The sequence below is a fragment of the Pleurodeles waltl genome, chromosome 9 (assembly GCF_031143425.1).
Source record: "Pleurodeles waltl isolate 20211129_DDA chromosome 9, aPleWal1.hap1.20221129, whole genome shotgun sequence".
NCBI classification, from domain to species: domain Eukaryota; kingdom Metazoa; phylum Chordata; class Amphibia; order Caudata; family Salamandridae; genus Pleurodeles; species Pleurodeles waltl.
The window spans coordinates 38,664,889-38,680,962 of NC_090448.1; the positions used below are offsets into that span (position 1 = coordinate 38,664,889).

The 16,074-nt window shown below is 51.5% G+C and overlaps 1 protein-coding gene across 1 annotated transcript in view; it reads left to right on the plus strand.

Moving 5' to 3' along the window:
* Positions 1–16,074, plus strand: part of LOC138259571 (solute carrier family 26 member 6-like) — a 133,997-nt gene that overhangs the window by 7,106 nt on the left and 110,817 nt on the right. The gene's annotated exons all lie outside the window — the stretch shown is intronic.

A 16,074-nucleotide genomic window follows, 5' to 3' on the forward strand; every position in this document is an offset into this window, starting at 1 on the left:
ACAAAGAGGCTTTTTTCTGTGGCTTAGGAAATCCCAGTTAAGGTGTTGCATTGCGTTGCGACGACTTACGTCACTCAAGGACAAAGCAAGTCCTATGTAAATCTGCCCCAGTGCTGTCAATATGCACAGCTGTTTGCCTGGAAATCGAAATTCTGATTGGAAAATTATTTTTGAATTCCCTATGTTGTCAATAAACACATCAACTGGCTTTGAAGTCATGATCAAATGAGATAAAATGTCTGTATTCTTCCATTGGTTTAAATGTGGATAGCGAAATACATTGTTCTCAATTTGTATTTATCTATATTAATCAAGCAGAAGTTGCAGTTTTTATGACACTAGTGTGAGAACAGCTCCTTCACAATGTATTTAGAAATATACCGTAAAGATTGTTAAACGCCTGGTGTGCAAGGGACTGTGTGACAGAAACTGAAATAAAATATGCCAAAAGAAGCAAGGTAGGAGATTATAACTCCTAAAAAACTATTGTTTTGTTGCAGAAAGAACGTTGTCCATACTTAAGTTATTAAGGATAATAATCATTAATTATAGCTGTTTCATTTCCAACTATTCTTCGATAATCCTTCTGTCATGTTGAAGATTTCATGCAAAAGTGTCTGGAATGTGACAACGCTGCCTTTGACAATCACTTGAATAGCAAAAAGTTTTTTCTGCAAAATTCACTTGCTGATTCCTTCGTAGGTGTAATGCTGTGACATTCCCTTTCGGATTGATACGTTTTCTTTCATCTTGGAAGCTATGTTTAGACATTTTCGGTGCAATCTGCGTATGTACAGTGTTTCCAAAATTTCAGTTATTCATTCATACTGTCAAATCACTCACTCACCTCCCACACTCATTGCTTCACTTATTCATGTAACTTACCTCACCTACTCCCTGACCCATTCATTCACTCTTTCATACCACACACTCAATTCACTCTCTCACTCACACACTCATTCGTTCACTCACCTCACACCCTCACTTATTGAATTATTAACACCCCCTTCAGGCAGTGACAGACTCTGTATCAGTTGAATTCTGACATCTCTAATGATAAAATCCTCCCCTTGGCCTTGAAGAGGAACTGAAGCCCCAGCCCATTTCCTTCAACTCTGGAACAAAATTGCCCACTAGCGAGCTACTGGTTCAACCGGATGTCCATCACCTGCTCACCCCATCTCTGCTGTGCTTCTGTGTAGCCAATGGAGCACGCCCTCCCAGACTCTCCCTTAATCGGCCCTCTATTCCCACCTCTTTAGTCTCGAGGAGCATCCCATCGGTAAATCAGAGGGTGTGCAAATACTAAACCTTTTTCCTATGCAATAAACAAATTTAGCAATTCAAAATTGCTAAAAGTAGAAATGAAATGGATACTGACTCAATATTTCGAAGGGGTGTGTTGTAGGGGCCCCTTCAAAATACTGACTCAGCATGCTGAATAATCATGTTTTGGAACTGAAATCTGTTTGCAAAACATTGCAAAGTTACTGACACCTCTAATCAGGTGGCAATCCATTTGCAAAAGGGAAGGGGGTCTCCTCGGGTACCTTTCTAAATATTGAAAAACATTTGTTGGGAATTAGGTAGTGGTCCGGGGGACCACCGTCAACACTCAAACAAACTTAAAAAAGGAAGGCAGATCTCTTTAAACACAGGCCATTTCCGTATAGGACAACAGGCTGCATTAAAAAGTAAAGTTTCTTTACTAAGACGTTATCTCAGGCACAGTGGTCTGCTGACCCCAAGAGGCAACCATCCCTGTAATGAAGTGAAATCTGAGTGAGTCTCAATTTGCGACCTACCTCATTAATATTCATGAGATAAGTCAGATTGCGAAACACTATGATTTCTTATTATGTGAACTTACCTAGGTTGATTTGCAAAATAATTTAGTTGTCATTTAGTCATAGAAAGTTGGTGTACCAAATGTGACTGCTACAACATTAACAGTACATGGGCCTCAAGTTGCAAAGTAAGTCAAACCACAGATAAAAATTCAAAGGACTGTTCTGCAGTTTAACATTTGCAGATGGTAAGAAAAAGTGCATACATCAAAAATACACCACACTAAATAAAGAAGAATATCAAACATGCAAAAATTGAAAGAATTAGCGCTTGGTAACATGTGCAGCAGCGCGGGCCAATGGTGTAATAAAGGCCCCCACAGCCACTGCGGTGCAGCAGGGTGGGGTGCTGTGCTCCAGAGGGGCCCCTCAGCACAGTACCATGGCCTGAGAGCTCCTAGTAAGTCTGGAGAGGGAGCCTGTCCTTGTATTTTGCAGGGGGTCCCCCTGAAGTTTCGTTATGCCAGTGGAGCTGGCCGAAACCGACACAGGTCTTCCAAACAGGAGCATTGTTCTGTTTTGCTTGTACACATTTTAGAAGGTGGACCACCATATCCTTAAAAGAAGAACCACAAACAGACGCTGTCTCATGAAACTAGGTCCTGACTAGATAAACCCCAGGAAACACAAATTCCTGGGACAGCCTATTTTCTTAGCTGACCCACAGGATCTGAGACAAAAAGAATGATCTTTCCTCCAGAGGCGATTGGGGCGTGGGGCAAGGTTTTTCCAGGCAATGATGGGCATTGAAAAATGGCTCTATTTCCACCCATCTAAATTGGGTGGGCGAACATCTAACCAAACTTCTGATGGCCCTTCTCTGTCAGAGAAGTTTGACCGAAATGGGGACGGAGTAGTCTCCGCCATTGTCAAACTATGGTCCACCCGCATTTAAATCGGGTGGCGGACCATAGGGCCTGATTTCATTCTTGGAAGAGAGAGAACTCCATTGCAGCGGCCATGGAAATCCCACCCCACCAAGAATATGGTTTGTCAGCTCGATTTAAATGCGGGTGGACCACAGTTTGACAACGGCAGAAATGACTCTACCTCTCCGAAGGAAACTCACATTTCGAGGGGTCTTTTTTTTAATTTTGAAAAAGAAAACCCTGCTTTAGAATTATTTTTTTCCAAATTGCAAAGACTTTGTAAGTTTGCTGTCCGGCTACATCGTGTTGTCAGAACCATGTGGCAAAATTCCAGTGCAGTGACAGTGCTTGAAATGTCCGCTTGGCTGTTGGTAAATTCTAAATTTGTCTGTCAGCACCTCCGCCAGAGTAATTACCATCATCCTGGCAGAGGACGGGTTGATCACCAAAATTTAACTCAGGCCCTTTAGTCTTGGTGGGGAGGAAACTCCATCGTAGTTGCAACTGACTTTCCTCTCCACTGAGAATTAAATCAGGCCCTTAGTGTTTACTTTTATTTTTACAGACATGTGCACATCACCTTTAGATGCACATTTTTACTTTTGATTAGTTTTTCACTTTCAGAAAACAATATTTTAAAAAAAAGAAATTAAAAAACTCACAAGCTTTCCAACTCCAGAATTATAGTCTAGACAATGCTTGTTTTAAGTAGCATCCCTTCTGCCTTTTATTGCAGCTCCCACAACATGGGACTGATTTTCCACCTTTTACCTGCATGCTGCTGACACTGGAAGCTATGAAATGTTCATCTCTGACACACCGAAAGATAAGCATAGAAGGAAGGACAGGCTGATGGGCATATTTAATTGGCCTGGACAGCCAATATTTACCAAGCCTACAGGGTTGACCCATTTAAAAAGCCTGATCATGGTCACTGATTTCAAGAACTGCTTTGGAACTTGGAGGTGTAACAAACCAAGTGTACCCCAAGAACAATCTCTTAGGGTTCTTCCTCACATCACTGCGAGGAATATGAGAGTCTGCAGTTGGCTGAAAGCATCCTCAGTAACCTCCTCACACAGGGTTAGGAAAATTCAGGCTTTATGTTCTCATGAACCATACACAGGGCCGTATTTATACTCCGTTTGCGCCAAATTTGCGTCGTTTTTTTCGACGCAAATTCGACGCTAAACTAACGCCAACTAACGCCATATTTATACTATGGCGTTAGAGGCGTATAGCGCCAAAGTTCCCGGAATGTGCGTCATTTTTTAGCGTGAACCCCTTCCTTGCGTTAATGATATGCAAGGGAGGCGTTCCCGTCTAAAAAATGACTCCCAGGCCTTTACGTGGTATTTATACTCCCGGGCAAAAGAGACGCCCGGGAGTGGGCGTGGCTAAAAACGGCGCATTTGCGCCGCTTTTTAACGCCTGGGTCAGGCATGGCGTTAAGGGACAAGTGGGCTCAAAATGAGCCCAGAGTGCCCTCCCCTGCCCCCAGGGACCCCCCCTGCCACCCTTGCCCACCCCAGGAGGACACCCAAGGCTGGAGGGACCCACCCCAGGGACATTCAGGTAAGTTCAGGTAAGTATATATATTTTTTTTTTAATAATTTTTTTTGGCATAGGGGGGCCTGATTTGTGCCCCCCTACATGCCACTATGCCCAATGACCATGCCCAGGGGACAGAAGTCCCCTGGGCATGGCCATTGGGCAAGGGGGCATGACTCCTATCTTTACAATGATAGGAGTCATGTTGATGGGGGATGGGCGTCGTTAAAAAATGGCGCAAGTCGGGTTAAGACGATTTTTTTGCCTCAACCTGACTTGCCCCATTTTAAGACGCCCTAACGTCATTTTTGCCCAACGCCGGCGCTGCCTGGTCTACGTGGTTTTTTTCCACGCACACCAGGCAGCGCCGGTCTGCTTGCGCCGGCTAACGCCATTCCATAAATACGGCGCCCGCATGGCGCTTCAGAATGGCGTTAGACGGCGCAAAATTTTTTGACGCTAAACTGCGTTAGCGCAGTTTAGCGTCAAAAAGTATAAATATGGGCCACAGTTTTTCACTGCAATATGCTAGTATTCAGCACCTATTCCAAATTCAAAACTTTTTATTTCCTCCTGAGAGCTCTCTCCACACTTTTAAGGTGAGAAAGGTATTGAAATTTTATCTAGTCAAGACTAAGGGGGTCATTACAACCTTGGCGGTAAAAGCCGCTTACCGCTGTCAGAAGACCGCCAACATCCCGCCGCGGTAAACCGCCACGGTCATTCTGACCCACAACAGGCAAACCGCCAAAATACAGACATCCACAAAAGTCCGCCACACCAACGGTCAGCGAGAAACTGGCGATGACCAAACCTCCACCGTCACGCCAACAGAAATATGCCCACACTATCACGACACACGAATCCACGCGGCGGTCTTTCAACTGCGGTATTCCATTGGCGGTACACACCGCTGCGCTCAAAATACACACACTCTTACTAAACACAGCCACATTGGACAATTCAAAATACACACACCTGAGACACATACACACACCACACCCACACACCCAATTAAATATAAAACACACACCCACATCACCCACAAACCTCCACTCCTAGAGAATCGGTACCACGCACAGAGAAATAGATATCCGAGCACCCAGACGCGCATATTAAATTCACCCAGCAATATTACCACGCACTTCACACAACACACCAATACACATCACCACACTTAGCGCCACACAATCCACCCCACACATCACCCACACCACCCCATGGCACCGTAAAGACACCCCAGGTTTTCTGAGGATGAACTCAGGGTCATGGTGGAGGAAATCGTACGGGTAGAGCCACAGCTCTTCGGAACACAGGTGCAGCACACCTCCATTTCCAGGAAGATGGAGCTATGGAGCAGAATAGTCGACAGGGTCAACGCTGTGGGACAGCACCCAAGAAATAGGGACAACATCAGGAAGCGGTGGAACGACCTACGGGGGAAGGTGCGTTCAATGGTATCCAGGCACAACATCGCGGTTCAGCGGACTGGCGGCGGTCCACCACCTCCTCCCCCAGAATTTACAACATGGGAGGAGCAGGTCTTGGCGATCCTGCATCCTGAGGGCCTCGCAGGAGTATCTGGAGGAATGGACTCTGGTAAGTCTCATCTTCACTACTTCATCCCCCCCACCCCACCAGCATGCCAACTCATACCCCCACCCACACCCTCACCCCCATCACACCTACTCCTTGCAAATGTCTTACCATCACAACCCACCCATCCCAACCCCAAGCCCTGCATGGACCACAAAGCATGGACACCCATCACCAAAGCATGCCCACTGCACATCCCCATCCCCCCCAAACCACCGTCACAAAAGCCCCCACACAGGAATGCAAGCACTGGGGTACACGGGCACCCACCCATTGCACGCTATGGCACACAAAGATGCAATAACCATCCCTTTATACCCCTGCAGGACCCGAACGCCACGTCACCACGCAGGAGGGTCCACAAATGTCCACTCCACCCCCAGAAGAGGCCCACAGTGATGACAGCACCTCTGTCGACCTGGATCTAGATGACCAGCCCGGCCCATCGGGGACCTCAGGACAGTCGGTTCCCCTCAGACAGCCACAGGTCACAGCAGACCTTCCCCCCTCTGGGAACACCAGCACAGCACCCACCCAGCGGGCCCATACCTCTGTCCCCAGGACACGTCAATCAGCGGTGTGTCCACCACTACAGGGCACCCAGGTTAACCCACCACCCCAACAACAACAGGGACCTGGGGGCAGTGGTAGTGGGCACACGGTCCAGGGGACAGAGGCCCAGGGAAACAGGGGAACTGGGAGGGCTGCTGTGCGACAGGGGGGGGACAGGCCCAGGGAACCCACTCTCCACGAGGCCCTCTCCTCCATCATGGGAGCCTACCATCATTCCCAGGAGACGATGGCGACAGTACTGGCCAGGTTTCAGGAGATCCAGCTCCTGCAGGAGGAACAGTATTTGGGGTTCAGGGAGGAACTACGAACCATCAGTTCCGCCCTGGGCACCATTGTAGGGGCTCTGAATCTGGTAGTCACCACATTGCGGGACACTGTGGCACCACAAAGGGCCCCTGACACTAGCATGGACCAAGAACTGCCTACCACCTCTGCCGGCGCTAGTGGACAGGAGGCCCCGCCACAGGACCAACAGGCCACCAGCACCCCACCCCCTGCAGAAGCAGAACCACCCCGCAAGCGGGCCCTGAGATCCAGGAAGAAGACAGAGGTGGTCATTCCAACCCTGGCGGTCCATGACCGCCAGGTTGGAGGACCGCGGGAGCACCGCCGACAGGCCGGCGGTGGTCCAATGGGCATTCCGACCGCGGCGGTAAAGCCGCGGTCGGACCGGCAACACTGGCGGGCTCCCGCCAGTGTACCGCCGCCCATTGGAATCCTCCAAGGCGGCGCAGCTAGCTGCGCCGCCGAGGGGATTCCGACCCCCCCTACCGCCATCCAGTTCCCGGCGGTTCTCCCGCTGGGAACCGGATGGCGGTAGGGGGGGTCGCGGGGCCCCTGCAGTGCCCATGCCACTGGCATGGGCACTGCAGGGGCCCCCGTAAGAGGGCCCCTAAATGTATTTCACTGTCTGCTGCGCAGACAGTGAAATACGCGACGGGTGCAACTGCACCCGTCGCACAGCTTCCACTCCGCCTGCTCGATTCCGAGCCGGCTTCATCGTGGAAGCCTCTTTCCCGCTGGGCTGGCGGGCGGCCTGAAGGCGGCCGCCCGCCAGCCCAGCGGGAAAGTCAGAATTACCGCCGCGGTCTTTCGACCGCGGAACGGTAACCTGACGGCGGGACTTTGGCGGGCGGCCTCCGCCGCCCGCAAAGGTCCGAATGAGGGCCAGAGTAAGATGCCAAGACCCCCGCCAGGAAAGGATACCTCCCTGATTGTCATCCCACTGTCCCACATTGTCACCCTGTCCATCCTTAAACTGCCCCTGCTCCACTTTCCACAGACATTTGGACAATGCACCTGTGATACAAATAGTCTGGACTCTGCCATGGACAATCCTCGACCATCACCCCTCACCGATTTGCAACCACCCACCAATATAGAGCACTGTAATAAACACAGTTATTGCACAAAACAATCAGGAGTCTGGCTGTGATTTTGAACAAATGTATTAGACATTAACATGCCAAAATGCTTATTTACATTGTGATGCCAACATACCAATGTCACACAGCTGTAGTTCATGGGGAAACAAAGCAGATGTCACGCAGTGGGGCCCACATCTCTGAAATCGGAAGGGAAAGTCACAACTCAGTTACCATACACTGGGGGAAAAGGACAGACAGTAGAGAGGTAGTAGTGTTTAAGTATATGTAATATGCCGGTGTGTATTCTTACCTGTGTGTCATTGGAAATACTGCTGTATTACTGTGTTCCTGTTGTCTATGTCGTCTTCTTCGGCTTCCTCGTCTTCACTCTCCACAGGCTCCACAGCTGCTACAACACCACCATCTGGACCATCCTCCTGCAGAAAAGGCACCTGTCGTCGCAAAGCCAGGTTGTGAAGCATACAGCAGGCCACGATGATCTGACACACCTTCTTTGGTGAGTAGAATAGGGATCCACATGTCATATGGAGGCACCTGAACCTGGCCTTCAGGAGCCCGAAGGTCCGCTCGATCACCCTCCTAGTTCTCCCATGGGCCTCATTGTAGCGTTCCTCTGCCTTTGTCCTGGGATTCCTCACTGGGGTCAGTAGCCATGACAGGTTGGGGTAACCAGAGTCACCAATTAGCCACAGACGTTGCCTCTGGAGTTGACCCATCACGTAAGGGATGCTGCTATTCCGCATGATGTACGCGTCATGCACTGAGCCAGGGAACTTGGCATTAACATGGGAGATGTACTGGTCTGCCAAACATACTATCTGCACATTCATCGAATAATAACTCTTCCTGTTTCTGTACACCTGTTCACTCCTGTGGGGGGGAACCAAAGCCACATGGGTCCCATCAATGGCACCTATGATGTTGGGGATGTGTCCAAGGGCATAAAAATCACCCTTCACTGTAGGCAAATCCCCCACCTCAGGGAAAACGATGTAGCTGCGCATGTGTTTCAGCAGGGCAGACAACACTCTGGACAACACCTTGGAAAACATAGGCTGGGACATCCCTGATGCTATGGCCACTGTTGTTTGAAATGACCCACTTGCAAGGAAATGGAGCACTGACAGCACCTGCACTAGAGGGGGGATCCCTGTGGGTTGGCTGATTGGTGACATCAGGTCTGGCTCCAGCTGGGCACACAGTTCATGAATAGTGGCTCGGTCAAGCCTGTATGTCAGTATGACATGTGTTTCCTCCATTGTCGACAGGTCTACCAGCGGTCTGTACACGGGAAGATTCCTCCATCTCCTCGCATGTCCCAGCGGACGGTGCCTATGAAGGACAACAGCGAGCACAGAGTCAATCAACCCACAGGTACGTAACCACAGCTTGCACATAACACGATTCTCACTCCATTGAATGCTTTGTATGAGTGTTGATGCAAGGCCTAGGTATGTGTGACGCAGTAAAAAGTAAGCCATGTGGGCCCCTGAAATGGCGGCTGCCTGACCTGTGAAGTGCGACAATGGATGTGAGGTAAATGCGCTGGCGTGGCACACCGTGGCGGTAGTCGGTGGAAGACCGCGGCGCAAAGCAGCATTGGTTAACATTGAACCCTATGGGTCTCATGAGCCAATGACGATGTGCGCCGGCGGTCGCGGTACGCACCGCCGCAGTACGCACCGCCGTGGGCATGACCGCCATTTTCTATCTGCTTAATCACTCGATACCTGATCTTCGACAGGAGAGGACCTACACTGCAAGTGCTGCTGTGACCTCGGTCTGGAAGAGACAATGGCTCATGCGACTGGGGAAAGGGCCCCTGCCTTCACAGCTCAGGAGTTGGAGAAACTTGTGGATGGGGTCCTCCCCTAGTACGCGCTACTCTACGGTCCTCCAGACCAACAGGTTAGTACTGAGGGAGCATGCTTTATGGGCAATGCCTGTGTTGAGTGGGGTGGATGAAAGATGGTGGGGAGGGGAGCGATTGAGGCATGCATCAAACGACGGTGAGAGCATGTGCCACATGGCAAGGGTAGGGATGGGGGGCCACTCACATTGAATATGCAGAAGGTAATGACTATTTTTCTCCCCCTGTACATTTCACATAGGTCAGCGCCCACCAGAAGATCGATATTTGGCGTGCCATCGCCAAGGACGTCCGGACCCTGGGGGTCCACCACAGACGGGGCACCCACTGCCGGAAGAGATGAGAGGACATCCGCCGCTGGAGCAGGAAGACGGCGGAGGCTCAGCTGGGGATGGCCTCGCAACGTGGGAGGGGTGCCAGTCGGACTTTGACCCCCCTGATGTCCCGGATCCTGGCGGTGGCCTACCCCGATTTGGATGGGCGCGTGAGGACATCACAGCAGACACAAGGGGGTGAGTACACTCTCATTCTGTTGACTTTGCGCGCAGTGGAGGTGTCTGGGTGGGGGAGGAGGGCTGTGGGTATCCCTAGGCCAGGGCGATTTCTGTAGGCTAGGCCCCTCCGTAAGGCATGGCCCTGTGCCCCCGCACCCCACCTCTGTAGGGTGCCTAGTACAGCTATTCATGGCCCTGTGTCATCTATGTGTGCAGATGTCGTCCATAGGCTTCTAGGCCATGTCCCACGGATTGAATAGCAATGCAACGGACTCCGAATTCACCAGTGGGACAGAGGGCGAGGGGAGCTCCACAGCGGGGACTCGGGCAGACATCAGTGACACCGACTCGTCCTCTGAATGGAGCTCCCTTGTGGTGGCGGCAACACCCACCGCACCAGCACCGCCCTCCCAGCAGCCCCTCAGCGTTTGCCCCGTGCCCTCTCACCCAGGAAGGTGGGCATCTCCTTCGCCCCAGGCACCTCAGGCCCTGCCCCAGTCACCCCTGCTGCCCTCAGTGAGGAGGTCATTGACCTCCTGAGGACGCTCGCTGTTGGGCAGTCTACCATTTTGAATGCCATCCAGGGTGTAGAAAGGGAGGTGCACCAGAGTAATGCATACCTGGAGGGCATTCATTCTGGTCAGGCTGCCCTTCAGCGATCGTTCCAGACTGGCCTCAGCACTGATGGCAGCCATTGTCCCTGTCTCTAGCCTCCCCCCTCCAACTTCCTCCACCCATACCCTATCACCTGTACCTCTGCCTATCCCAGACACACGATCAGACCAGCCTGCACACACCTCAACACCCAAGGGAAGCTCAGGCAAACATAAGCACCACACATCACACAGGCATTCACCCAAGCAACATCCACATACAGACATACCAACATCCACTGCCTCCACTGTGTCCCCCTCCTCCTCGTCTCCCTCCTCCCTCCCTGTCACATCTCCACTCACACCTGCATGCACAACATCTTCAGCCACTACGTCCCTCAGCAGCACACACACCAAAACACCCCGCACACGTGCAGTCACCACCCCCACTGCCATTTACACGTCCCCTGTGTCCTCTCCCAGTGTGTCTGTGACTCCCTCTTCCAAGATACACAAACGCAGGCAGCCACCCACCCAACAGCCATCCACCTCACGACAGCCTCCAGCCCAAGCACCTGCACCCAAAGACACCAAACTTACACTCCTACAACCACAACCTCTTCCTCCACTCCCATACCCACTACACCTACCCGTCCCACTGCTCCTAAAAAGCTTTTCCTGTCCAAACTCAACCTCTTTCCCCCAACTCCCCCACCCGTCCATGTCATAGGACTACAGTCAGCACCTCAGCCACGACAAAACCGGCCCGTGTCATCACAGTCTGCCATGGACTGTGGAGTGCCCCACCCTCCAGGGCAGCCAGTTCGGTACGAAGCCAAGGCACGGGCAGCCCACCCCCGGAGAAACATCCCAAGATAGGCAGTGGCCGGCGCGAGAGGGTGAAAACACCAGGGACTAAAACCCCTACCATGGCTCCGGCAGGAAGTGTGGAGACAGCTGGCACACCGCCCAAGGTGGGGAAGGGCCACAGGCGATCAGGGAAGGCTGGGAAGGGCAGCACGCCCGACAACACCGCCATCAGCCCAGCTGGCCAGGAGGGCCCCGCCAGCCCCATCCCAGGTGGGCAGGAGGCCACCAACAGGCCCGGCACAGCTGCCCAGGAGGGCCCTGCCAGCCGTAGGACAGATGGGCAGGAGGGCCCCGCCAGCCACAGGACAGGTGGCAAATGACCTCCCCGCCATGGCCGGATCCGCTGAACTGGGACCTTCATCTCAAGCACCACTGAACTGGGCACCGCCGTCTCAAGTACCGCTGCACTGGGCCCTTCATCTCAAGCACCGCTGAACTGGGCACCGCCGTCTCAAGTACCGCTGCACTGGGCCCTTCATCTCAAGCACCACTGAACTGGGCCCTTCATCTCAAGCACCGCTGAACTGGGCCCTTCAGCTCAAGCACCGCTGAACTGGGCCCTTCATCTCAAGCACCGCTGCACTGGGCCCTTCATCTCAAGCACCGCTGCACTGGGCCCTTCATCTTAAGCACCGCTGAACTGGGCACCGCCGTCTCAAGCACCGCTGCACTGGGCCCCACTGTCTCAAGCACCGCTGAACTGGGCACCGCCGTCTCAAGTACCGCTGCACTGGGCCCTTCATCTCAAGCACCGCTGAACTGGGCCCTTCATCTCAAGCATCGCTGAACTGGGCCCTTCATCTCAAGCACCGCTGAACAGGGCACCGCCGTCTCAAGAACCGCTGAACTGGGCCCTTCATCTCAAGCACCGCTGCACTGGGCCCTTCATCTCAAGCACCGCTGAACTGGGCCCTTCATCTCAAGCACCGCTGAACTGGGCCCTTCATCTCAAGCACCGCTGAACTGGGCCCTTCATCTCAAGCACCGCTGCACTGGGCCCTTCATCTCAAGCACCGCTGAACTGGGCACCGCCGTCTCAAGTACCGCTGCACTGGGCCCTTCATCTCAAGCACCGCTGCACTGGGCCCTTCATCTCAAGCACCGCTGAACTGGGCCCTTCATCTCAAGCACCGCTGCACTGGGCCCTTCATCTCAAGCACCGCTGAACTGGGCCCTTCATCTCAAGCACCGCTGAACTGGGCCCTTTATCTCAAGCACCGCTGAACTGGGCCCTTCATCTCAAGCACCGCTGCACTGGGCCCTTCATCTCAAGCACCGCTGAACTGGGCACCACCGTCTCAAGCACCGCTGAACTGGGCACCGCCGTCTCAAGCACCGCTGCACTGGGCACCGCCGTCTCAAGCACCGCTGAACTGGGCACCGCCGTCTCAAGTACCGCTGCACTGGGCCCTTCATCTCAAGTACCGCTGGTCCATGAGCGGCAGGGGCTGGCCCGCATCTGTGTCGGGCAGGGCTGCACGAAGCACTCTGGGCACCAGGCCCCCTCCAGAACCAGTGGAGACTGTTATCCACTTGTGAGACTGTGGCTTTGCACTCCCCAGGATGTAGCAGTGTGCAGCCCACCCACTGTCTGGACTTGTGAGACTGTTGGTTTGCACTCCCCAGGATGTAACAGTGGGCAGCCCACCCACTGTCTGGACTTGTGAGACTGTGGCTTTGCACTCCCCAGGATTGAACAGTGGGCATGGAGGCCCCTCGTGGATCTGGCGTCGTGCACTCATCTGGCTGAGGTGCCCCCCCTTCCCTTCCCCCTGAGGTGCCTGTAGTTTTGCTATCTGATGCCCCTGCAGTGTTCTCTCCGTTGGAGTCAGGTATCCTGTGTGGGCTTTGCCCATGTGATTTGGGCCCAGTGGTCCACGAACAATGCCTGCTACAATGCTTGGACTTGTACATTTACAGTATGTATATAAGAGTTTTTGATGTGTATATATATTTTTTTGGCAGTAATACAATATATTCCAATGTTTAGAATCATTTCCTTTTGTCTTTGCATTCTTCCGGGGGGTTTGGGGGGTGTCACTCTGATGTGTTGCTATGCATTGATGTGTGTGTTGTAGTGGGTGAGGGTGGGTGAGGGTGGGTGTGTCGCGTATGTGTGTACCCGTAATAAGTTCCCCTTCCCCCTCCCCCCTCCCCTGTGTCGTAGGTGCAGTACTCACCGTTGTCTTCTGTGCCGGCGTTCGTGCTCCTGGTAGAGGAGCAGGAACACTATCGCTGGGAGTATGTGGAGTTTGGGTTCCATGCTGTCCTGATTCCTCGTGGGCTGTATGGAGGTGAGCGTTTTCCCTTCGAAATGGCTGTTTCCGCCGTGTTTTTATCGGCGGGGCTACCGCCCCGGAAAAGGTGGCGGATTGGTTGGTTGTGATACAGTGGGCGGTACATTGTCTCCCGCCTGTCTGTTGGCGGTGCCCGCCGCGCTGTTTGTTTGTACCGCCGTGGCGGGCGGTGTGTTGATGTGGCGGTCGCTGTTGGCGGTTTCCGCCAGGGTCGGAATTCCATTTTTTTTCCCGCCAGCCTGTTTGCGGTTTGGCCGCCGCTTTAACACCGACCGCCAGGGTTGGAATGACCACCTAAGGGTTTGAGAACGTCCAAAACACTATTTGTAAATGATGGTCCTTTAGGAACAGAAATTGCCACTTTAAAACAACCCCTGTGTAGATGAATGGTCTCTTCATAATCCTCTGTTACCAGAAAGCTAACAAAGCCTTACCTGGAAAACTAAAAACCCATTTGAAAAGAGGTAAAGTGGCCACCACTGGGCTACTGAGAAATATCCCTGTCTATCAGATCAGCAAGGGAGCAGTAGGACCGATTTATTGACTTTTCGTTTAAGCATCTCAAAATGCCAGCACCACAGGTGGCATGATAGCAGTGGAGGTATAAATCGATCTCCCATATTTTATTTTGAAGAAGGTATGGGTTATTTCACCCCAGAAATGTATAATGTTTCGGCTTTGATGAAACAACACCTTAATTCACTTTATCATGAAACCTATGTTGGCTTAAGTCCTTTATAATGAATTTATCTTTCTTTGGAGTTGACTCCCTGGATGAATCTGAATATAATTTTTAAAAAATCACATTTTGTAAAAAAAAAAAATATACATATCCATATCACCCCAAACCTCAAATCTGCCTATATATATATAATCTTCACTTGGTAAAACTTGTAAGGGCTTTACATCATGCAGGCACATCAGTTGATCTGTATCCGGATCCTCCTTCTTAGTCTTAACGCCCAAAATACATTAGGGGATCATAAAAATAAAGTTACATGTAAAACGAAACAGAGAAACAGAGAAAGAAAAACATGTGTGAATAATTATATTTAAAATATACATTTTGTAGGTGGCCCAATGCTGCCATCTACAGCCATAAATAAAAAAAAGAAAATCTGAGGTGTTGGTTCTTGAATAAATAACATATGGGGCCAGATGTAGGAAAGGATTTGCAACTCGCAAACGGCAAAAACTGCCGTTTGCGAGTTGCAAATCGCATTTTCCTATGCAGAAATGCATTCTGCGAGTCGGACCGACTCGCAAAATGCATTTCAGAATCGCAAATAGGAAGGGGTGTTCCCTTCCTATTTGCGATTCCTAGTGGTATGCAATACCATTTGCGACCGCATATGCGGTCGCAAATGGTATCGCAGTTACCATCCACTTCAAGTGGATGGTAACCCACTCGCAAATTGGAAGGGGTCTCCATGGGACCCCTTCCAGTTTGTGACTGGACCCCAAAAAAAAATTTCAGGGCAGGGAGTGGTCCAAGGGACCACTCCCTGCCCTGAAAAAATACCGAAACTAAAGGTTTCGGTTTTTTTTTTAAGTGCAGCTCGTTTTCCTTTAAGGAAAACGGGCTACACTTAAAAAAAAAAAAATGCTTTATTGAAAGCAGTCACGAACACGGAGGTCTGCTGACTACAGCAGGCCTCCATGTTTGCGAGTGCCCATAGTCGGTATGGGGCCGCAATTTGCGACCCACCTCATTAATATTAATGAGGTGGGTCATTGCGACCCCATACCGACTCGCAGACGGTGTCTGAGACACCGTTCTGCATGACATTTTGCGAGTTGCAAATAGCGAGTCGCTAAGACTCGCTATTTGCAACTCGCAAAATGCTTCTTTACTACATCTGGCCCATGGTGCCTTGAGATGAGCTCAGGGCGGACTTATGTCGTTTTTTGCTTCCAAGTTTCTGATGTGTAAGTCCCAGGTCGTTACCTCCGGCCCCTCACCTCCGTGGGTTTGGGCCTTGGTTATGACGTCCAGTTCAGCCTTTGCCAACTTCAATAAGATATCAAGGGTCAGATGTACAAAGCTATTTTGTGGTTGCAAAATGCGAAAATTACGCAAAGTGGCCTTGTTGCATGTACTATCCCCATATTGTGAGTCAATATCC